At 36.4% G+C, this 25,637-nt stretch overlaps 1 pseudogene; it reads right to left on the bottom strand.

The window, feature by feature from the left end:
- Positions 1 to 272: 272 nt before the first annotated feature.
- On the bottom strand, positions 273 to 1,171 carry LOC118995280 (elongation factor 1-delta-like; annotated as a pseudogene).
- Positions 1,172 to 25,637: the final 24,466 nt, after the last annotated feature.

The raw sequence follows: 25,637 nt of genomic DNA, 5'->3' as shown, positions 1-25,637 counted from the left end.
TATGTGGTTAGTTTATAAAGTTTTTTTTTTTTCTGGTAATAAGTCCCTATGGGAAAGCCCCCAAATTTAAATTATTTAAGGCAGAGGAAAAAGTCTCTTATGAGCCTGCAGGGTCTCAGTTACCTTCAGCTCAAAATTATCCAAATGTCAAAGTAGCACGTCATGCAGAGGCCTGTTCTGAGTCTCTCCATCAGCAGTGACTCATTGTTTTGTTTTGTTTGAATCTCAGTCTTTACTAGTGGCAGGGACTCCCGTACACCTAGTGTTAGGGCTTAGATCTTGTTGAAAGAAGCAGTGTCCACACCTTGCACATCCTCCTTGAACTTGGTGATCTCTCCCAGCAGGTTGGTCCCCACCTTGTTGTCCTCCACCACACACTGAAGCTGCAATTTGTGGACACCATAGCCCACCAGCACCAGCTTGGAGCCTATCTCCCAACCCAGGTCAGCCCGCCCAGCTAGACAGAGCACACTCAGGCCTCTAGCTGGGCCATGGTTCATCTCACCATTCCAGGGCTTAACACCCAGGAGGACAGAGGACTTGGCCACCAGCACAGGCTTCCTGGCCTTCTTCTCAGACTACTACCACCCCCACTACTCCTGCTGCTTGATGGCCTCCTTTCCATCCTCCTCATCAGGGCCAAACAGGTTGATGTCATCATTTTCATCATCCTCATCATCCCCTGTGGCAGTGGCCACCTTCTTTGTGGGGAGCTCCATCCACTTGGCACATGGGAGACACATGCTGGGCCTGTGGGGCTGTGGCCCAATGGGTGGGTGTGCTCTTCTCTAGCTCACTTACTTGGGCCTCCAGCTTAGAGATGGCCTGCTGCAGGTCCCTCACCATGCCTTGCAGGCTCTGGTTCTCCACCTCCAGGCTGGTGATCAGGAAGATAACAAGTTCACTGTGGTCTCTTCTGGGCCTACTGGAGACCCCAGGGCCTGAGCTTCTGGCCAGGGATTTCTGGATGTTCTCTCTGGTTCTGGCAATGTCCTGGAAGATCACACGTGCACTCTTTTCCTGGCACTAGGAGCCAGCCACAGGTCCATTCATCTGCTCATAGAATTTCCTTTCTGCATTTTCATATTTGGACTCGTGGAGCCAGATCTTCTTGTGCACTAGGAATTTTGTGGCCATTTTCCTGACATTTGTCAAAGACACAGCAACCAAAAAGTAGAGCTCAGCAGCACAAGACTCTGACTCTTAAAAATACATAAAACTTAAAAGATTCTGTAAATTTAGTGTTATTCTACCTAAAGTTGATTTTGTTAAACACATTATCTCCATAAAAATATATGTGGATCTCTATTATTTATCAGCTACACATGATGTAGTTCATGTTCAGATTTGAAGAGGTTTTGTAATGATTTGATGCCTTTCAGGGTCCTAGGTCTATAGGTAGGGAAAACCCATTCTGATTCCATGTAACCATCTAGTTTCTCTTCTTTATCTGACCAAGCTATCTGCTGATAGATTTCTATTCAGTAAACACAAACCAAGGTACTGTATTTTATAGGGGAAGTAAAATTTCTTTTATTTCATGGATTTTGGATTTTTCAATCAGGTCTCTGTCAATGAGACTGGCCAAGACAGATTAATAAGAGAAAGAGAGAAAGAAAGAAGAGAGAGGAGGGGGGGGGAACAAGAACAAGAATGAGAAGAAGAAGAAAAAGAAGAGGGAGGGGGAGGGGGAGGGGAGGGAGAAGGGGAGAAGGAGAAGAGGGGGAAGGAGAAAGAAAGAACTAGAAGTTTATTTGCATGTGCATCTCCCTTGCAAATGGGAATACTGGAAGATGAGTAATTCAAACACGTGGCTAAAACTTGGATATATATTTCTGCTTAGGCTAAAGAAAAGAAAAGGGTTTTGGGTTTTTGGAAGAGAGAGTCAAGTTATAAGAAGGTGACCAGGAAACCTATGGTAAACAGGGTTACATTTGTTAAGAGAATTTAAGTTGGTGCTCTCTCCCCTGGGAAGAGTTCTGTTGTGGTAGAGGAGATGGAGACATCTCTACACATGGAAATTTCCTCTATAAGTGTAAATTTTCTTTACAAAAGAAACCCCTGTGGCCTGTTTTTAGAGTCTTTCCTCTCTCAATGGTCTTCAGCTTAAAAATAATCTATATGCCAAAGAGACATATTTTAGGGGTGGCATATTCTGGTACCCTTTACCTCTTTATGCCTTTTCTTCCTTTATTTGTACATAAGGAAACATGATCATTATAATGTTTACCTTTTGGTACAGTGCCTTAACCCACAATTAAATTTTCAGAGGCTGGGATGGTACTTTCAGGTGGTATGAGCCTTGTGGTACTGCTCAGTTCACGGCAATAGGGAGGGCACATGCAATTTAACTCTCAGGATTGTTTACACCAACTTTGTCTTATGCAGACTGTCAGCTTCCCAGAGTGAAGTTGTCATATCCTTTCAACCTCCTTTGTATGTCACATAACAGAGCCCCAGTAGACAAGGATATTAAAGGCAGCTTTCGATAATGTATTTTTGCTAGTTGGAAGTCACTTGTTTTAAAATGTAGACACCTTATTTTTCAAAATTATTTTATTGTTGTTCAAATACACTTGTCTGCATTTACCCCTGCCACTCCCCCCACACCCCAGCCATCCCCACCTTATTTTGAAAGTGAATTGGCTAAGTAATATAATGATCTCATCCACTAATGTATGGCAAAATTCTATGGTTTACTATATATGTTATAAGGACATGTAATTTTATGCCAATATACAAATTTTTCTCTAGGATGATTAAATATGTAGAGAATGAAATTTTAGATAGAAAGAGTAAAGTGAGTAAAGTATTGGCATTTTGTGATATATATACATTTTTTCATTACATAAGTTGCTCTTAAGCTTGGTATGTGATAGATCTGAAGCTGCAGCAATCTAGTGCACACTATTTTTTGGCATGTGGAAGTAATATTTTGCTCTGAGTGGTTAGAAATATTTAACTGGACAAATCTAAAAAGGTTAATTTGGTTGCAAAGTTAGTATGGGTGAAGATTAGTGATTATATCACACATAGAAAGCAGTGGTCTCATATGCAGACACATGAAAGAATTGGGCTTTCGGTCCTCACAGGATTGAATGATGCTCGAAACTACATCTCAGAAATATAAAAGTTTTATAGACATTGTCATTAAAATCTCTAGTTCAGCAATTAAAACTATTTGCTTCATAGAAATGAACTCCATTTTGTGTTTTATACTGTTCTGAAAATCTTAAAACTTTCTGAACACCAATCTTTTGATCTATAAAAATGATAGAATTTTAAGATACAGCAGAGAAGAAAGTAGGGCATTTTAGAAGAATTGTAATTTTCCAAATGTATCTTTGTGTAAAAAAACTATAAATGTTTTAGAAAGCAAAATGTTTTAGAAGCTCTTTGTGAGTGTTGTTAGGCTTCCACATGTTCTCTATGTCTTAGCACTAAAAGAAAAAAAATGATATATAATAATATTGTGAGGAAGATTCCAAAGAAAATTGATTTAGATTTATCATTTTCTAACTTTTAAAGAAAGAAAATAAAGTCTGCATAATTTTGTATGAGAATAAATGGTACAGAAATATCAGTTTAACTAATGTGTTTTGATCATACTCTCCACCAAATAAGTATGTTTTATATTGTCTCTATTTCCCAGCAAATAATTCTCTCAAACTCACTTCTTGGTAAGAGTTCAGAGAGTTCATCTAAAGGTTTATGTATATCTGATACTTTGGAGATATATAAATTGCTTTTCAAAACAACCAAAATAAATCAAGTATTTAGATGAGCATTTGGAAGTCATGGAATATTATGTCTTAATAATAATCAAAGTTAATAATCAAATTTCAATGGGTCAACCTTAAACAGGTCTTGTAGTTCTCTGTGTGTAACTTACTAATATCACAGAGCTAGAGAGCACAATTTATTACGTCTCCTGAAAAGGAACCTCAGTCATTAATGATCAAGACCCTTTGCCTGTAGTAGTAAATTTTTAAAGGCGACATAACTTGGCAAATATACAGCAGACACATTACGAACCATTTCTTCTATACAGTCATAAGAAATTGAAAAGAAAAATCATATAAAAGATAGACTTATCTTTAATAACAGTGGCCTCATAGGTCAGTGAAGACATAAATAAATCAGAAGCAGAGAAAGAGGAGAGGCAGAAACTGGAAGAGGCAGAGAGAAGGGAGAAAGGAAGTTGATGTCTTCTTTATGGACAGTTATTGAGTCCCTACCCTGTCCCAGCCATCATGCTGGGTGCCAGCCTAAGCCATAAATGAGTCATGCTTTCTGCCCTCAAGAAAAGTATAGGATAGCAGTAAAGCCAGCTTGTAGACAAGTAATTACAAGACAATGAAAATAAATGCTATAATAGGACCACACACAAAATACTACGGAAACACAGGGAAAAACAGCAACTTGTTATTGGCATCCAGGTCAGCATAGTCACAGGAAAGGATTCTAGAAAAGATATGTGAGTTTCTTTCTATTTCTGCTTCTCTATATTTCTTTTTTTAACTATTTCTGTACCAGGGAAAGAAAAGGAACAAAAAGGATGAATTTATCTTCATCTTACCCTCACTGAACAGTAAGATAATTCCACCAATGCATTAATAAGAAATTTCTGAAATGACTGACTTGTCTACAGAAGAGTTATTTTTATTTACTCAGTCCATCCCGAAGTAATTCTAGAAGGAAGCAATATAGTTCTTAAAAATGAGATAAAATATTGACAAGAAGAAACATCTACACTCTTTAGAGGCAAGAAATAGTGTTTTTCCTTTTCTATGTACGGTGGTATCTAGGCACTTTATATGTTGTCTTATTTAAACATTATAACAGAGACTTTTCCCCCAATTAGTTCAGGTTGACAGAGGACTCCTCCCATTGTCTGTTAGTAGGAAGATTCAAAATCCTCTGTTTTTTTTTTTTTTTTTTTTAAAGGCTGGACAGGTGACTGAGAAGCAGAAACACAAGTTCCACGTGAGTCTAGATGCTGGATAAGATAATGATTTCATCTCTTAGGCGAGTCAGCCATTAATCTATTCTTAAAGAATGCTCAAATGCCATAACCTGGAGGAGTTCTTCTGAGTTACCCCTGGCCCATGCAAGATTCTAAATCTTAGATTAACCATGCTTTCTCATTTTAATCTGTTTTTTTTTTTTCTGTAGAGAGAAGTTGAGTGCAATCTTTGCAGGGAGTTTGTTATTTCATGGTCCTTCCTCCCCTTCTTCATCTATCCTGGGCCACTTGGAGCCAAGCACAGTGCTGAAGATACTGTCCAGGCAACGACGCATACTTCCCATTGCAAACAAAATACTGGCTCGTCCTGTTATTAATGAGGTTAAATCTTATCAACTTGTGTAAGGTGATGAATGTCAGGTGTTTCCATTGTAATGACACGTTTTTCCTTTGTAATAAATAGGTAATAGGGAGGGTTGCATGGAGATAGTGTGAATACCCTGTTCCCACAATCTTTCACCCTGTGGTTTAAGCATTTGTCAGTAATCCTCTCCTAAACCGTTTACACCGTATGTTGCAAATTGGTCCTTCTTTGGCCCTATTATCCTTTTTTTTATTTATTATCTGAGATTCTTCAGTATAGAAAAGATTCATCCTTTTTCTCACCATTTAAATACACATGCTATGAATATTGCTGTTAACTCATGGATTTGTGTTTATTAAATATGCTCCAATACATCCCTATCGTTATTTTGCTCCACATATTGTTCTAAATTTGGCCAGTGGAAGTTGGGACAAGCCCTCTCCTACACCCTTTTGCTGTGTCTCCTTTAACCTTTGACTATTCTCTACTGCGCTTCACTTTGCATGCTCTTGGCCCCAGCCATTGGGTATCAGCCATTTCTCTAAGAAAATTTTGAACTTTTTAATGTTGTAAATTGGTCATTTCTTTTATAATATTAAATCACCTTTGCACTTCTGGACTAAATCCCACAGGGTTATTCTTCAATCTGCACTTTGCTAATTTTCATATAGGATTTTTACTTCAATGTTCATGAGTAAAATTGGGGTATGGTTATCCATTTTATGCTATACTTAACTGTCTTTTAAAATCAATGTTATGCTTGCTTCATAAACAGAATTTGAAAACTTCCCTTCTTTTCCCCATGATCTGGAAAAATTTAAATATTGGGGTTGTCTTTCTATGAATGATTATCAGAATTTTCCTGTCTAATCATCTGGGTCTACTTTTTGTCTTGTTTTAAATTTTCTTCAGAGTGGGTGTTAGGTATTTCTTTGGTAATTTTTATTATTTCCTCAATGTACATTGGTCTGTTTAAAATTTTTATTTGTACTAAGGTCAATTAATAAACTTTATTTTTCTATACCATCATCTATTTCTTCTAGGTTCTGAGGTTTATTTGCCTAATATTGTCCAGGGTTGACTTCTATGAGATTCTAATGTCTGTGTTTTAATAATTATTTTTAATTCGTTTGTACTTGTTTTGATTACTGTAGCTACTGGTTTGGTTTCTTTGTGATTTTTTTAAAAAAATATTTCAATTTATGTATTAATAAAAATTCTAGTCAGTACCTTCTGTTTTATTTACTTTTACAACCCACAGTTTAAAAATCTCTCTGCCAAGATTTATTCATTAGTCTTAAAAGCTAGAAAGTTAGTATATGCCTGTAACATTTTTAAAAGCTAAGACTTTTGGATAATGTACTCATGAGGTGAAAAAGCTCTACCTGTTCCATGCCAGATATTTTTGGAGGTTGAGAATGGAATCTAATGTCTACTATGCAAATATGGGTATGCATCTTTAATGTGCAGTAATAATTCTTGGCCCGATATATCTTAATAGTGAAGGAATCATAATTGATCAATCTATAACTTTGCGTTCAAACCCGACCTATTATAAACCAATGAGGATCTCTCTTACTTTTAAATGTCTCCAGAGGAAAGAGATTTTACTTCATCATTTTGAAAACATAGATGATTTATTGATAATTGGCCTTGAACCCATTCTCTGTTTGGTTATAGATACAGATTTAGCTCTTCCTGCTTCTGTTCAGTCTGTAAGATCTACAAATTGGAAGATTTAGGAAGGGGAGAAATGTGGGGATGCTTTCTGTATGCAGTGACTATGGCTTCACTTACACTTGTCACCTCATCATTATTCTCTGAACCCAAACACCCCCTTCCAAAAGAGCCTCACCTGAAGTTCAGATGTGAATAGAGCAAAATGTCTAAAAGGTAACTTTTAATAATGATAAAATAAGTTAAATATACTTTAGAGCTCTTACCATCTTGGCAGTCAAGGCAAACTATAGGGAACATGTCAGCTTACATCTGTACAACTAATATCCAGTTTTACCAAGTATTTAATGACTCTCCATGTTGGTCTTAATAAATTGCAAGGCAAAGTCCTAGAGAAAGTCATAAAAAGAGAAAAAGAAGCTAAAGGTGAGCAATACTGGTTACCCTTTAACAATCTTTTGATTTCCAGAATCATAGCAACTTCAGTAGGGCTCCAGAATCATCTTTTTATTGCTTCCCACTAATTCTTAGGTTTGTTTCCTAGAAAGTCAGTCTTTTCCTATATGGACATATCTCTCAATATTTTCTTTTCCATTTCTTTTTTAAAATCTCTTACCTACCTTTCAAATAATAAAAACTATGGTCATGAATGGGAAATTAAATGCATGACTAAATATTAAATTCCTTCACTTTTTACATTCTTAAAACTGGTACTTAGCATTAAGAAGTCTCCTAAAATGAATAAATCTGATTTAATTTGGTAACAGTTAAGCCTTGTGAAACTGTGAGTTTCTATCCCCCTGTCTTTAGCATCTTTTCTCTCTGTCACAGCATTGGTACATATTGTGCTACTGCATTACTTTGGGTGGAACTATGGTAAAATATATTTGTAAAAATGTTCTTATTTTATTTTCTACTGCTTTTTCTCTTACACTATTATTAGCCACACTCTTATTAAAATTGTATAATATCAGAGTTAAAATATTTCTTTAGCTCTAATGCCTTCAATTTTTTATAGAAGATGAATTACCAATGTACCCCAAAGAAAGAAACACAATGTATTTTATGAAAATAACATTCTTAGAAATAATAACCTTATTTAAGATTGAGGTCACATTTCATAAATTTCAATAAATACAGCAGAATGTCTTGAATCCCTTTATAAGAAAATGAAAATATGCTGTTTTTAATATACTCACATTCATTATAAACTGATTTTTTGATTATATATTTTTTAAAATTATCAAATTTGCTTTGAAAAATATGTACTTTTTAAGTTTATTTCTACACTAAAATTTATTAGAGGAATATAACATTAGTACTATTTAGGTAATTGAAATTTTTTCTACCTGTGTTTTAGTGGGTAAAATAAAACATCAATTCAGATATAATTACATAGAGGTGGGCAAAAATAGGTTTACAGTTGTGAGTATACAAAACACATAATTTATTCTTATGTTATTATTTATGAATTATTGTATTATTTATATGTATTACAACTGTAAACCCACTTTTTCCCACCTCTGGATATGGGAAATAGTGCAAATAGAAAACAAATTTTGCAAAATAACATGTAATTTTTAAGTTTACATAAATAAGAATCTGGAACAAAGGAAGAATAATTAAAAAAATAAAACCATACCAATCTTTAAGGTAAAATTCTTTCTTAGTTCTTCCAAATGCAGTTAATTTTAATGAAAAGATACCTGATGGTCTATATTTAGCAAATATCATTTATAAAAGAATCACAAATGACTATAGACTTTCAAGTAGGTAAAATTATATGTATGTATGCATGTATAAGTGTGGGTGCTTATGCATATATGAATGATGCCAGGAAGACACAGAGGTAATAACAATTCAGTGTTGAAAGAAAGTATGTTACCTGTTTCATTACACATTTAGTTCCTGCCACCATCATGTATAACTATTGAAATGTATACTAAATATAAATCATGTATACTAAATTGAAATAAGAATGTTCTTAAAGATCTATAGACTAACACCCTCCATTAACAGATGAATAATTCAATAATGTTAAAGACGTGACTTGAGAGTGCTGAGGTGGGAGCCGTGGGCTACTGAGGCATGGGAGAAACCTGTGGAGAGCTGTTGTCCAGGGAGTTGTGTTGAAGCTCTCAGGTCTTAACCTTCTTATACACAACTGTCTAGTATGGGCAAAGAAACAGTGCAAGGTTCTCTACTTGCAGTACCACAATGGACCCCAAGCCTGGCACAGGGAATTCATTATCAGGAGGCCAGCACTGTAAACCTAAAGCAGCAGGAGGACACAGCAGCCAGTCATTTCACAAGCCAAATAATGTATAACAGGAAATTGAGTGAGGATATGAGCTAAGGAGTAAGAAATTTATTTTGAAACAAAAGGAAATTATTGAAATGTTTAAGACAAGTATATGATGTGAACAAATTTGTGTTTTTGTACAGTCATTTGTAGCCTTGAGAAAATACTTGAGAAAACCCCTATTTGTGCCAGGGCAGTTATTTAAGAGGCTGTTAAATGGTCCAGGAAACACACTCTGAAAGCTAGAACAAAGACAGCAGTGGTGGTGAATGCAGGAAGACACGTATTCCAGAGGTACCAGCAAGTCAGAATACATGGACGGTGGGGATTGATATTAGGTGGACAGAAATGAAATGGAGTAGTTACATACCCTGGGTGTCTTAGGTAGCAATGACTGGAATTAAGAGCTGGATGGCAGTTTGAAATAGAAAAAAGGGATAAGGTTAGGTGAAGTATGTTGCAATTGAGATGCAGAAGACAGAAGTGGAAATGCCTGTTAGGCCGCTCACTAGATTTGTGGAAAATATTTGAATTTTAGATTAATTAGTGTGGAAAGAGTAGTTTAAGTCATGAGTGTGGGTAAAGTCATTCACAAATCACACAGAGCTGTGGCTTCCAACCTCTGAGCCACACTGTGGCTTATTAGGAACCAGGCTGCAGAGTAAGAGGGGAGTGGTGTCCTAGCAAGCAAAGCTTCATCCTGCTCCCCAACACCCGCATTACAGCCTGAGCTCCAACCCGCACATCCCTCCCACCTCTGTGGAAAAATTGTATTCCAGGAAACCGGTTCCTGGTGCCAAAAATGTTGTGGACTGCTGATAGGGGTTGTAGAAACTAGAACGAAGAGAATGGAACCCTGGGGAGTGCTAAAACTTGAGGAGGAGTACATAGGAAAATATATATATAATGTCATGGAAATCAGTAGATGAGAATTTTTCACTGGGCATGGTCAGTGATGAAGTAAAGAGTCCAGGAGTGTAAGGACCAATGAGTGGTTTTGATTTGGCAATACAGGGGCGGCTGGTAATATCAGTGTGAGTGTTTTCAGTGAGTTAGTGGGATAAATAGTTTGAGAACTATGGCTCAAGGTCATGGAGGACGAATGAACATGGGAGAAATAGAAACCATAAATGTAAAGCATCTAGAGGGAGATATTTACAATCACTAATTTTAACTAAATGTTTTATTTAAGAAAATTGTACATTCACTTGCAATTGTACCGAATGAATCAGATATCCTGTGAACTCTTGACCCAGCTCCCCCAGTGGAAATTTCTTTGAAACCTGTAGTCTACTATTACAACCAGGATTGTTACATAGTCAAGGTGTAGAACAGTCCAGCACAACACAGGTCGATACTGTTGTCCTTTAACAGCCACTCCTACTTTCTATACCGCCACCCATGCCCACCACTAGTCTGTTACCTATTTCTATAAATTTGTCATTTCAAAACTGAAATATAAATAGTACCATGGAGTATGAGTTCTTTTTGGATTGGCTTTTTATTCACTCAGCATAACTCAGTGGAGATTCATCAAGTTGTTAGGTATCTAAATAGTTCATTGTTTGTTACTGCTGATTATTATTCTTTTGTCTGACTGTACTACAGTTTGTACAATCATTCATCCATATATGCATTGTTTTCAGTTTTTGCCTATACAAAATAAGCTGCTATAAACATCCATGTACAGACTTTTTTGTTAAACTAAGTTTTTATGTTTTGGGGATGAATATGCCAGAATGAAATTACTGGGTCATATGACAATTGTGTGTTTAGTCTTACAACCACTCCTGCTTTAAAAAAATAGCTTTGAACTTGGCCAGGTGCTCAATTTGTTGGAACATCATTCTGTAAACTGAAAAGTTGCAGATTCAATTCCCAGTCAGGGGACAGACCAAGGTTTTGGGTTTGATCCCTGGTCTCAGCATATTCAGTAGGCAACCAATGAATGCTTCTCTCCCACACCAATATCTTTCTCTCTCTTTCTCTCTTCCTGTTTCTAAAATCAATAAACATATCCATGGGTGAGAATTGTTTTAATTTAAAAATTAGCATTGCATGTTGTATCTTTCCCTGTACTCATACTTTCACCTTCCTTGAAAAGAATATCATCATTTTTTCTTGACAGAATTAGAAGTCTAAAATTATTATTTTACTTTTTCAATATACTTTATTTGTATTATATTTTTCCATTAACATTTATCCCTAGTACAGTCTTCCATCTACATCTTAAACATATTTAGACTTGAAATGTTTAAGATGCAGATGAAAGAGTTTGGAAGAAGAGAGGAAAGAGTGATAGAATAAAATATAGGAGTAGATGTAAGAGAATAGGATTCCAAGGCACAGAAATATTACACTTAACCATTGACGTGACATCTGAGGAGGTGAAACAAAAGATAAGGAAGATTGGAAAGAAAGGGTTACTCAGCAGACCTCCTCAAGCTGTACACATTCAAAATGAAGGCCCATTTTGGCACTGACCCTTGACCAGCTCCTACAAGATAACCTCTGAGATCTTAGAATACTCTGCCTGACAAGATCATTTTTGTATACCTCAGGACTTGGGTTATGCTGTACCAGTTTGAGACGATATGTTTATTGTGACAATATGATTTATGCAGACACCTGCTTTTGCTCTTGGAGGGGAGGGGCAGGTGCCTGAGTGATTGAGGGAGGGCACACGCATGTTGCACGCCTGCGTTAGTGACCCTGCCCCAAACTCTGGACACCAAAGCTCAGGTAAGCTTCCCTCCTTGACCATACTTTTCATGTGTTGTCACATATCATCACTGGTAGAATTAAGAGGTCCCTGTGTGACTGCACTGGAAAGGGACAACTGGAAACTTGTGCCTGGTTTCTCCTGGGCTCACCCTATGTAACACCTCCCTGTGTTTATTTAAATAAATGTGTATCATTTCACTATTATAAAGTGGAACCATGAGGCTAACACCTTTCCCAAGTCCTCTAAACCCTTCACAAAGTCATCAGGTCTAAGGTGAGTTAGTCTCCCAGTCCCTTGACACAGAGAGAAAATGCATACAGATGTCTGTTTACTTGTAGGTATTAGGTCAAAAAATTTAACTTGATTTTTTTTTTCAAGGAGTAGAAAGATCATATTTTGAATGTGGTGGGATAGGGAAAAGGATAGTTTTGAGAAGAGAGGCATAGGCTTGGAAAACCATAGGAACAGAGGATAGGTCATTGATAAAGGATTTACATATAGAAAGATTTTTCTGGTGGTATGGAGGCTTAAGTCAGAGACTCCTGCATATATTGCATATGGTATATATGCCCATCAGTCCAGGTACAGGAGTGAAGAAGTGACAATGTTTGGTTTGATCCAATGCTGAGATGCTGTAGGGAGATAGATGTGACCCAAAAAAAAGAGAGAAAATAAACATTGATGATACCTTGTTGAGCTGTTTCTCTAAGTCACTATTTAATGACAGCAACTGCCATTAGTTTAATCTACAATCAGCGTAGGGTAGTATTATTATCATCTTTATACACATGGAGACATGGGCAAGAAAAATCACTTGAGACAGATTTGGAAAAGTCTTAAAGACACTGTTAATGATAACAAACAGGCTGCATACTCTTTTCAAATTATTTTGTTGCCGTTCTCTATCTTTTAGTTAAACTTAAATTATGAGAAATATGAATCATTCACTCTTTACTCATACAAAATAGACTTAAATTGATTTCTGAAACATACAAAAGTGGTTTGAAATAGTCTTTATATTTAGGAAAAGTGTGTTTATGTTAAGAAATGAAAATAAGAATTTAGATCGATTTCAGCATAAAATAAGAGTTTATGTAGTATGTTTACATATTTATACAAACACAACAAATGACCAAACAATACTAACATAATTTAATGGTTAATGATTATTTGCTGAATTGGTAAGGATGTGTTTTTGGAGACAGAAACCTAGGTAACACTATGTTTTTTAATTTTACTTTTTCATTAGCTGAATGTTTTAATTTTTTATTGTGAATCTCTCTTATAGCCATTCAGAGAGGTCTTTCTTAAAGACTTTTGATTTTTCTAATTTATATTTGTTGAGCAATGCCTCATGTAGCAGTAACAAAACAACTGTGGTGATTTACTGAACAGCACTGTTGGCACATTAGGTCTCTATCTGGTGATGTAAGAATTTTCTTTTAGTGAAGTATGATCTGGTTACTAGTGATTCTTTCAGTTTGTAATTGTAGACTTGTATGAGCTATTTTAAAGCCAAGAATTATATTGTGTCCCTGATATTTTCTTATTCTGGCAATTTTTTCTTAAAATGGGAGCTGGATTTTTTCTGAAAGAAACACATTGCAACTCCATGAAGCTGGAATTAAGTGAAAACCTTGCAAAGCAAAACTATAACTGATCAAAGATTAATCTTGCCTTTTCAAGTATATTCTCATTTTCTTTACATGAATAATTTTAAAATAATCTTTTTGTGTACTTTTTTGCCTCACTCCGACTTCATATGCTACCTCAGTAAAGATACCTCTCTTTGTTTCTTTGTTTCTATTTTCATTTCAGAAAATGGCAGCCCCTTGCATTTAACCCATAGTCATTGTGTTGATAAGCCTAAGTAAATTATGGTTAATATATAACAAAACTGTATTAGTGTAGGTATTAATAAAACTTAAAAATTTATTCATGTTAGGAGTGAATTCAGTTCCTCTAGTCATCACATTATCAATACTTACACTACATTTAGAATTGTTATTTTTCCATTTACATTTTTACCCAGGTAATCAAATGAAGACATTTTTAATAATCTATTTTTCAGAGCAGGCTGATTGATTATAGCAAATGTAATTTCCCATCCTACTTGAAGATCCATTTTCATATTATACAAAGCATTTGAACACTGAGTCAGTGCAGGATAGTAATAGCCTGAAGATAATGTTTTTCTATAGGAGGGAAAAATGAAAGCTTCTCTATTTTATGATATTTTGTAGAGGTCATGTATGAGTCATATTCACCACCAACAGCACAACACCTTTACAAATTACCTTTTGTCTAGCTTTTCTTTTTAATGGGCAAAGGTAATTGGATAACAGTATTAGTTCTCTAGGACTGTCTCTAACAAAGTTTCCCCAACTGAGTAGTTTAAACAACAGCAATTTATTGTATCCCAGTTCTGGAGTGTAGAAGTCACAGATCCAGCTTTTGACGGTATCGGTTTCTTCCGTAGGCTGTGATGGAAGAACCTGCTCCAGGCCTCTCTCCTTATTTTGGATATGGCCATATTCCTCATGGGTCTTTGCATGATCTTCTATCTATATTTGACTGTGTCCAAATTTTCCCTTCCTGTAAGGACGCCAGCCATATTGGACTAGAGCCCACCCTGGTGACTTCATTGTAACTTGATTACTTCTGTAAAGCCTCCATCTCCAAATATGGTCACATTCTGAGGTACTAGGGATTAGGACTTCAATATATAAGTTTTTCCTTTGGGGGGAGGGACACAATTCAACCCATAACATTTGTTTTCATTCTATTTTGTCCTTTCTCTTTGTTATTAAATGGTAGTCCTACTGTGTCAGGATTGTCCAAAGATTTAGATTGGTACTAACAATTCAATGCAATTTGAACATTTAGTGAGCATTTACTCAGAACTAGAGATATACCTGCTTTTGGAATCAGATGGTTTAAGGATAAATAAGAAAAAAGGTATCTGCTGATCTCAAATGTGGTTGCAGAGACAAACAAAAAATGTTAAAATATAAAAAAATAAGTGCTATACTAAAGTGATATACAACTACTATGTTTGAGGAGAAGAGGGAACCTATGATTTATTTTGGGGCTACTCAGGGTGTTAGGGAGGGCCTCTCAGAGGCGATAATGCACAAAATGAAGCAGAGACTTTCTTCTTTCTTTTCTGCACAGTGGTGAGCAGAGAAGTTGTGGGGAGAGCTACATAAGAACATCCTCCAGGCCTCCTGCAAACATTAAGTGGTATGCATCTATTATCAAGACCCTCATTTTGCTGTACTGTGGAGAGTGGTTTAGAAGAATGTTGCTTTCAAGAAAAGAGTTGTTGAGTTCCTTATGTCAGGAAAATAATTGTTGAGTTCCTTCGGTGTGAGAAGGGTTGTGTTGGATACAGTAGAGATATAGACATGAGTGTGATGCTGTTTTTTTCCTTGAAGAAGCATGTGGCTTGTCCGTATACCCTGCGTGTTCTCAGAGATATGCACCAGCTCTACAGGGTGGGTGAGGCTGTCACCTGCACTAACTCCATTGCCACTGGAATGGTACAAATGGGCGTTCATTTTTTTCTCTAAAAAGAAATTGCCCATTTTCCCCTCCCCTCTCACAGAGGTATTAATCATTCAAGCTTCACTGTTAAAAGGAAAGCGTTTATTTACTGAGTCAATGAGCACTAAAGAGTTTTACTGATATTACTTTTTTGATATTCATTGTCAAGTTTGCTGGAAGCATAATTTGCTCTCATATGCTAAAATTTGTAAGAACGTGAGCTTTTAAAAATCATGAGCACTTCTTTGATGAAATCTGTTAGATTGTGGAAAAAACCTTTTAGAACACGGGAAGGGTTAGTAGCTCAGCCATCTGATGAAATGGCCTTTCTTTGTCAAACATCATTGGTTTCACTGATGACTCAATATGAAAAGACAGGTTCCCGAAGAAAGTTTCCACATTTTCATACTGTTCGTAAATATTTTAACTTGTTTTTACTTAGCACCCAGTTGAATAACCTATGAAAGAATTTTATTTTAAGCCATTAATTGTCAGATTTTAAACCTTCTGTAAGAGTCAACGAATGCAACATTCTTATGACTCATAAGGAATCTTAGCAAGATGCATTCCCATTGTCATCAAGCTAGTTAAAGTCATTGAGGCAGGACTAAGTGGTTGTGACATTTTCCCAGCCCCACTATTACCTGTCAAATTGGGAAAAAAAAACAAGGCATCAAGACAAGCTTATGTATGGATATGCTCACTTTTGTTATTAATTGTAGTAAATGGATAAGCTTGTCCATCAACAGTAACAAACACATCTGCTCATTGTTAAAAAATATCCTTAACCTTCTGTTTTCTACAGGTCCCTGGGATTTGAAAAATGCTTCGTTCTCTATTCAAGAACCGTGATGACTATTGTGTTTGTTCTACACTTTTTTTTAATTTGCTGACAAAGTGAAATATGGAATACTGTATTCGCTTATTTCATGTTTGGCTCACAATGGATTGAGTTATATAAAGCAGGACATGGACAAATTACAAGAACCAGAACAAACAGGGTCCCTAATAGTCTTATATAACTGCAAACACTCTGCATCTGTTTTAATCCATCATCTTCTTTACTCGTCAAATAAAATAGTGTGTGTTTTTCTCTCTCTGATTTTTAAGTACTAAGAGAAAGTTTTTCACACTGTTTAACTGAAAACTCTTGATGAGAAAGTAACTAAAAAATGCAAAAAAATAACCAGAGAAAGTAACTCTCTGGGCATTTTATTTGTGAGTCTATTAACTCCAGAAGTACCTTGAAAGCTGTGATAAAGCAAAGCTATTCTAAATCTTTTCTGTCTAAACAAAGTGATTGTGACAATATTTCATTGGCATGAAAACAAAGAATACAACCCCAATGTACTGAGATGTGTAAGAATTATTTCTAAGCTGGTAATGGAAAGAGTAACAGCAAAGTAGGCAACACAATTTTTCTTTAATTGAAAAAAATTTCAGCAAAATTATTTAACCATGTGCATCTGAGATTTTTTTTTTAGCCTAATCAAGAATGTGATGTTTAATAGAGCTGGAATAAAAAATGGGCCAAACATCCTGGGTTTTTCCCCTTTTATCATAGTGATATTAATGAAGACAACTGTTTTTATCCTGCCTTCTGACAATATTTAGAATTTCTATTGAGGGGAGGAATAATAACTCTGAAGTGTCTCAATGTTTGTAAAATATTTGTTACTAAACATTATGAAAGCACAGAAAGTGAAAGTGCAATTCAAATTCACTAATGCAGCACGTCTTCTTTCACATCAGAAAATAAGACAGCTGAACGAAAAGCAGTCACCCACTAGAGAGAATGGGGGGATTTTTCTTACAAAAAGGAAAGCAGCATTGGTTTAGAAGTTCCTCCATATGTTTTTAAGCATTATATTACTGAAAAGTTCTTCCAAGTTGAACTAAACTCAATGTCCTGTTGATGCTTGAGTGAATACTGATGAAGAGGGCAGAGCTAACAAATGAAACCAAGTGTTTCTTCATTTCATGTTCCCTTTTGTGTAACCCATATTGGCATTTTTTCCCATTCCAGAAGGGTCTTCCAAGCTTCCTAAAGCTCCTCCTGGAACACCAGATTGTGGCCTTTGTAAATAACGTACATAGAGAAGGGTTGTTAAGCTCTTGTTATTTTTGTTTTGCACTTTGCACCTTCAATGCATATGAGAACAACTCCCACACCATTTCCTGACAAACCAAATCTTGCTGTGAAGGCTGAAAGCGTTAGTCAGTTGCACCCTATTTTTAGGGCTTGTAATGGAGAGAAAATGTGGTGTTATCACACCCATCCAAATGCTGGTGCCCCAGTAGAGGATTGCAAGAGTTTTAGGAGCTAATGTAGACAGTTTATACAAAAAGACCAAATTGTGACCAATTCTGCAAATAAACAGACAACAGATCACTAAGAGTTGTGAGTCGATGTATCTGTGGACTGGAAACGAACGCCAAGCTTGGTGCTATTGAAGATCACAGATGGCCTAGAATAGCAACAGCAGTTACCCAGGAACTGGACTTGGAAGGATGCTAATTTTACTATTAAAAGAGGAGAGTGGAAATAAATCCAACAATCTCTGCTACTGCCTGGAAATCACATTTTAAAATGCTTTTTACTTTCCAAATAATAACAGCTAACTCTTATTGAGTGCTTACCGCGTGCCAGGCACCCTTCGATTTACTTTAAGTATTAACTCATTTAGTCCTTATGGAAACTCCATAAAGGAGGTTCTGTTATTATTCCTGGTTTACAGTTGTGTAAACTCCGTCACAGAGGGATTGATACTACATCCAAGGTCTCACAGCTAATGAAGGGGAGAAATCCAGACCCAGGCTGTCCACTCCACCATTCGCTCTTCTTCTGAACTTCTAATTGCCCTGGAGGTCACTTTCAGAAGCTACCTTTCATTGTCTTGGTGACTTCATCCTCCTCCCTATCACTTCCTCAAACAAGTACCGTGGAGAAGACAGATAGATGTGGAAGAAAGGGGGGAAATCTGGAACATGTCTCTGTTACAAATGTCAAAGTCTGGTGGAGTTTCTACGAATCCAGCATGTGGGCTTGATGATGCATGGTAGGCTACCAATGGGCTGCAAACATGGCTTTATCTTTTTGAATCCACACTGGTTAATTTCTAACCCTCAGTTCTTAGACTCAGCCACTGGAGTCTCTGGGAGTTCAGATCTGATCACATTCTGATCTTTCTTCTCTTCTTCCCCATGAACTTGCTGTGAGTCTAAACCAGCTCAAGCTTCAGGATCCCTGAGTAACTTGAGCCCTTCTAAGAGACCATGGGAGGGAGTCTTTCAATGGGTTCACAAGATCACATGTTTTAGCAAAATTGATGAAAATAAGCTGTTTCACTTGCAATTGCTTAATACTACTCTCTCTTCCATTTAAATTTCCCCAGTGGCATAAGAGTGGCATTTGGTTGTCTAGACAATTCGGGAGTCATGTTAAAGTAGAGCTAAGTTAAGGATATATTTGGTTTGGATAGAGTGGATCATATTTAGTGGCTTATTGTCACTGTTATATTGTTAAAGCTAGCCATCCTGAACAGAAAACAACTCAGCCGCTTTTGGGTGTACGAAGTGGGACTTTATTTACCCGTGCGGACCCAGAGGAGGCAGTCCCCAAATTCTGGGCCCCGAGGTCAGGCAGGGGCTTGTTTATATAGTGTGGCATGCAGAAGCGATTTTACTAAGGCTCCATGGCAGAAGCAGGTTTACAGAAGCAAGAAAGCAGGGCTTCTAATAGGGTCATACACTCTTCTTTTGTTCTTAGTTACTTAGTTGCTCACCCTTCCTTATCTTAGTGGCTCAACAAAGGGACTGTGTCCTTCTGACTTGTCCGGGTTTGTCTAGGCAGGTTTCCTGCTACAATCCGAGTAGGAATAACTTCTGGTGCCAGCCTAACCACCAGCTGCATTGACTCACGTGGCTTCAGCACGAACATGCAGGGCCCCGTGAGCTACAGCGCTCAGTGCAGCAGAGTGAGGCTGGTGCAGAAGGGCAAGTTTCCAGGTGTGCAGTGTAGAAGCCACACCATTCGTTTTCTCACTGTTATGATGTTTATGGTATTTGCAGTGATTTCTTTTTTAGATGAACACTCATTTTCATCCCAAAAATTTTATTCAAAATTTTATTTTTTTATGGAAAGAATTTTATGCAATAAACTGTATAAATCAAGGCCAAAATAAAACTTATATATGTACCTGCTCCCAGGAAAACACATTATCAACTTACAATGCTAAAGATAAATGCTGAGTGAAGATGTACATTGACCTGTTTAGTATTTCTTCCTCAGGGGCAAGATATATTCTCCAGGTTTGTTAGGAACAAGGAATAAACAAGTGGGTTTAAATGTATAATAGCAGCAGGTTTGACTAGTTTAATGCTACGGTGTTAAGTGCAGTTCTAGGACAAAGGACATCGGCACCCCCAGGAAAATGGTTGAAATGTAAATTCTCCAGCCTCAATCTAGATCCCCTGAATCAGGAACTCTGGGGGCAGGCCCCAGAACCCTGTATTTTAACAACCCTAACATGTGATTTTAACATGAGTTAAATTTTTTAACACATGGGTCCAATGCATATTTCCACACTACTGAAATCAGACATCAGGTTGGCAGGTGAGTCTCCCCAGACAACTTTTGTTTAGGCATGACCAATATTTGCTTGTCTAATTCTTGATTTTCTATGTTTTCATTAAAGTGGTTCACTCCTTGTTGTGCAAACTTATAGGTTCCGGTGGACTTGCAATCTGCTAGGCCAGGGCCCCATCTAAGTCTCAGAAAGCTACCTCTTTTCTCATTTCCAGGTTCCTGAGAGACGTCTCCTTTGTCTCATATAGAGCAGACCTCTGACATTGGTAAGGAATAGGATCCTCAGATAACAGTAACTTAAAGTACTAATGAAGCTGATAAGCACACTAGTACTGGGACTAAAACCTTTCAGCTGAATCCCTCTTTAGCGACCCGGGATTTGCAGAACAGGAGAATAAACCTGACACTCAGGAAGCTTGCTGCCTTGTCACAAAGTGGAAAACTTGGTCAACCCATCTCAATCTTCTGTACATCTGTATGACTGTGAAAGCATTTTCTGTTCCTATACACAGATTCCATCTGGGTTCAAAGCTTTTTCTTACCCCAAACCTCTCTTGTCTATAACTCTTCTAGCTGTTTAAATTTTATATTAATAAAATCAAAATACGCCTTAAAATTTCAAAATGAAAGTTGATTCAGTGTTCCCACTGGTACCTCTTTTAGGCAAAAATTTGAAAAGGTGCTTTTGATTACAGTTGATTAAATTTCATTTTCTGTAAAAGATCATATCTTTATTCATATATTTTTATACCATAAGTTAGCCATTTCTTCAATTTTCAAGAAATATTCCTAGGTTACTTCATGACTAATTTTAACACTGATTGAAACAAAACAGTTTCCTAATGCTAGGAACCCCCTGAAGTTAAGGTAACTGAATGCACATTGACAATGTCATTCAAACCTAGAAAGGAGGAAGCCATTCTATCAGCACTGAGTTACAGAGGAAAGGTAGCAGCCAGATTTTCTATTTCTTCACAATTTGGTCTTGGTAGGTTGTGTGTTTCTTCTAGGTTATCCAATTTGGTGGTATGTGTTTGTTCATAGCAGTCTCTTATAATCATTTTCATTCCTGTGGCATCGTTGTAATGCCTCCTTTCCTCTCCATTCTGCATCACACACCCCAGCCCCAACCCTAGGAAGCAGGAGAACCAGGAATGAAGGAGAAGGACTGACAACCTACCCGGAAGAATACGGGACTCATTGACTGACTCACAGGGGATCAGAAAGCAGGAGGCTACATCTATTGTTCTGGGGGAGGGAGGAAGCAATACTTCCGTCATCTAAGAGAGGTGGCAACATAGTCATTGACTGTGAGCCTGTGTTGATGGAAAGGCTAAAGGGAAAAGTGCCAAGAAAGGGTGCCGAGAAAACGACTGTAGGACTCCGTCAGAATGTGAGCTCTGTCAAGTTGGAACATGACTCTTGAGTGTGAAGTATTTGACTGCGTCTCCTGTCTTTCACGAGAAGGGGCAAACTGAGTCACTCCTGCTCAGATGCAGACTTCCCAATCATGCCTCCGCTCGATTAGCATGTTCCACGAGGAGCTCCATGACTGCGCTGAAAAGAACACATGGCTAATAGTGTGCTTCATAAATAACATAGATGTATGTATAAACATGTACACCACGTATGCTCAAATTTGAAATTCAAAATCTAAAAGTTCCTATTCTGTCTTTCTTGACGGCTGAGGACCCTGGATGCATACATTTGACCGAGTCTTCCTGTCACAAACAGTGCCTCTCTTTCCTTAGCACCAGAACCGTCAATGGTATGACCCACTTGCATTATGGATTGAAAATGGCTTTTTGTTAGTCAGCCTGAGAACTGCACCATTGGTAATAACAGCATTTCTTCACAAAAATAGGTTTTATACTAACTGATGAGTTAAATTTTGGGGGAAAGTATTTATTATTCTGCATGTATACTATGTTACATATTATATATAGAATACTTTATACATGTTACATATTTCATATGTAACATTATATAACAATAAACTATATAATGCATGTGGTACAATAAAATATATAATTATATAGGATGTACAATATAATGTATGTGCATACTTATTACATATATGTTAACATATCCACAATTTGTGTCCATGAAATATATATTTGCCCCCAAATATCCATGGCTTATAATGTAGGTCATACAGAGGTAAAGGGATAAATGAAATACAGAAATAACTACTTTTGGAGGGGTGGTTCTTTACATTTAATGCTTACCCTAGAAAATAGTCTAAGAATATCTATCAGGGAGAACATTGATACACTTGACGTTTTAAAATTAGTCTTCTTTTTCTCTCCTTAACTTGGGAAAAGTTTGTTAAGAAAGAGAATGCCTAAAAAGTTATTATGAGAGAACATAGGATGACTGGGTATATCTATTCCTCAATCTTATAAATTAAATTCTTAAAAAATTACTTTGAGATGTACTGGAGAATGTGCTAAATTAAGAGATAATATCAAACATGTTATTACTCCAGCCTATATGCTAACTAGTCTAGAAAATTCTTCCTCAAGTTGCTTAACTCTGTTGTCCCCAGATGTTTGATTTCATGGACTACTGTTTTTAAAATGGAATGAGGTAACAAGCAAGTGACTGATTATTTTATATGTTGCTCAATAAGAATAGTAAAAAACCCTATCACTTACCTCACTATTATTTTGTGTAATGTGAACATTTTAACATAAAATAATATTATGAAATTTTAAAATAAATAAATTTAGCTTCATAAAAGCTCAAGCCATTAAAATATTTTTATTTTTTCCATGGGCCAATGAAGATTTGTCATAAATTGCCACTGTTCTTCAGAGTGACATTTAGACAGCACTGTCTTAATATACATGCTCCTCAGGTTTTTCATTGGAAAATGAGGGGTTTAGGCTAAATAACCACAAATATAAATTATGATTACAAAATTTGATTTCATGACTACTTGATGAAAGTATTATCTCACGTCTTCAATAATTATTTAATTGAATAAAATACATGGTTTTTACCATGTCCTTTCTCACTTTAAGACTGATTGTTATATAATCAAAGTTCACCATATTAATAGTATCATTAAAGTTTCATTCTTTAAAGTCTTTGGGCATAATATTCATTAGCCCTTTTTTTTATCTAGGATCAACCATTGCTACACTAATCCTTAAATTAAATGTATATTTTTAAGTTCTCACTCAAGGATGTGTTTAATGATTTTAGAGAGAGAAGAAGGGAGAGAGAGCATGAAACACTGGTGTGACCCATTTGCCCAATGACCAGGGATTAAACCCTGACCTTCTGGTGTGTGAGACGATACTCCAACCAACTGAGCCACCTGGGCAAGGTCCTAAATAAATATTTTTAAAAGAAGCTTAACATTGGGAACTATCTTCTGCTCTCTTTTTATTTCAAGAAAGGATTTGTGCTTAGGAAAACAAAAAGATTGCTCAATAACAATCTCCTTCTCTAAAAATTCCTTAATGGATTGCTGTGGTTTGCAGAGCATTTACTACAAAAGAGATGGTATGCAAACACTATCTTATTTAATTCTCACAACTTTATAAGGAATATAGCATTGCATTTAATTTATAAATGAAGCCTCAAGATAAAAACAAGTTCAAAGTCTGAAAGAGGAATTGGGGTTCCTCTTCTCAAAGCAGTTTTGACTCCTCATTGCTGTTTCCAAAATTCGTACCTTTGAGTGCCTGCTGCCCAGCCTTGGTTTTTGCTGGTTTCTCTTCCTAAAATAGTTTATTTTCTACCTTTCCTAAGGTTTTATCTATCTCATATCAAAAGCCAAACCCTTTATATCTCCAGAAGGAATGTCTTTTTCTCTTTTTGGGATTCTCAGAGCACTATATTTGTATTTTTTCTTTGACATTTTTCACACTAAGCCTTGTACTCGTCTTCTCCATTATCTTTCTACTTCTCCTTAATCGATGATAAGTATTCTGAAGAGTGTCCTGGCTATCTTATCAAGATAGAGCTATGAGCTCAGTTATAGTGTGATCACTTCCTATCTTTAGGAGCTATGTGAATACATATGAAAAAAATAGGAAAAACAAAAAAAAAATCTCCAAGGAGTATAGGTAGTGAAGTTTTTGTACAACCAAAGCTATGTTGTGATCTTACCTGCTTCTTCACTATTTAGTATCTTATTGTTTCAATCCTCAAGTCCAATTTTACAGATTTCTACTATTCATGTGGGAAGACAGCTAGCCAGCCCCCACACTATCTATTATCTTTTTTCAATCTCCTGTGTTTCTGAAAGCTATTACAAGAGTCTACCACCCCCAGCTTCCAGTGTAAGGGAAATCTTTAGTAATGAAGAATTGGTGTTATTTTTGAATTGTAGATGAGCTGAAATTTACCAAGCTAAATAGATCATGTCCCTGCGAGAAACTATTTAAAGGAATCAGGAGAGAGCACAAGGGTTTCTCAGAAAGTAAAGGTCACAGATAGCTGGACTATGGAAAGTAATAATACATTACATTTTAAGCTAAGGAAATAAAATGCAGGAATGGCCTAGAACTACAAACTGGCAATAGGGACATTTGAAAACTGATATGTGAATCAATGCTAGCTTTCAATATACCTCTGAACAATTCATAAAGTTTATGACAATAGCTGATCCCTGTTGTAGTTCTTTTTCTTCTGGTTCTTTAAACAAAATGTTATTTCAAGGTTTTACAAAACAGGGTGTGGAAGAGAAATGCTTAGTTCAGAGTACTTTAGTGAGTAACATTCTCAGATAGCCAGATACATAGTGACTGAAGTTACAGATGAATTCATTCTATTAGAGTTATCAAAAAGAAGAACATTTCCAACTATTATCATTCCAATTCATCCAGTTTTGTTAGGTGGCTACAAATATGAAATTTTTAATAAAATGTGAACTTCTGTTTAAACTGTAACCTGTCAGTTATTATTCAAACCATTTCATGGATTCTATTCAACAATATCATCAGAATGACTGAAAATATTAGAAGAAATACTACAGTGGTTTAAGTCTAAACAAAATATTTTATATACAGCTTAACTGTATACATTTTGTGAGCAGAACCATTAGATGGTAGTAGACTCATTTCTTCTTAATCACGAAGAGGTTTATAGAGGCATTTGTTCTCTGCCCCATCTTTTATTAAAACTAAGAGTGCAGAATGACAAAATTCAGGAGTTGGCAGTGGGGTGAGATTTGTCTTTGAACATCAGCAGAAGTGTACCCTAATGTACAGGGATATAGGGCAAAATTAAAGCAAGGAGAGTAGACTGTTGAAATCATGCAAGAGTGTCTGGCCAATGGAATATTAGAACCAAGAAGAGCCTGGAATTTGTCCATTAGAGTTGAACTTTTCAATCTTCCTGTGCATCAGAAGAATGTAAGATTTATAAGAGGAAGAACATAGGTTTCATATTCCATGTTCCATGTCCAAGTTCCTGAAAATGTTGGCTTAACTGAGATGATTAAGATGTTTTTGA

Source organism: Sturnira hondurensis, unplaced genomic scaffold (genome assembly GCF_014824575.4).
Source record: "Sturnira hondurensis isolate 20B ecotype Veracruz unplaced genomic scaffold, ASM1482457v3 Scaffold0010128, whole genome shotgun sequence".
NCBI classification, from domain to species: Eukaryota; Metazoa; Chordata; class Mammalia; order Chiroptera; family Phyllostomidae; genus Sturnira; species Sturnira hondurensis.
The sequence above is the reverse complement of the archived record's forward strand: the minus strand, read 5'-3'. Positions and strand labels throughout refer to the sequence as shown.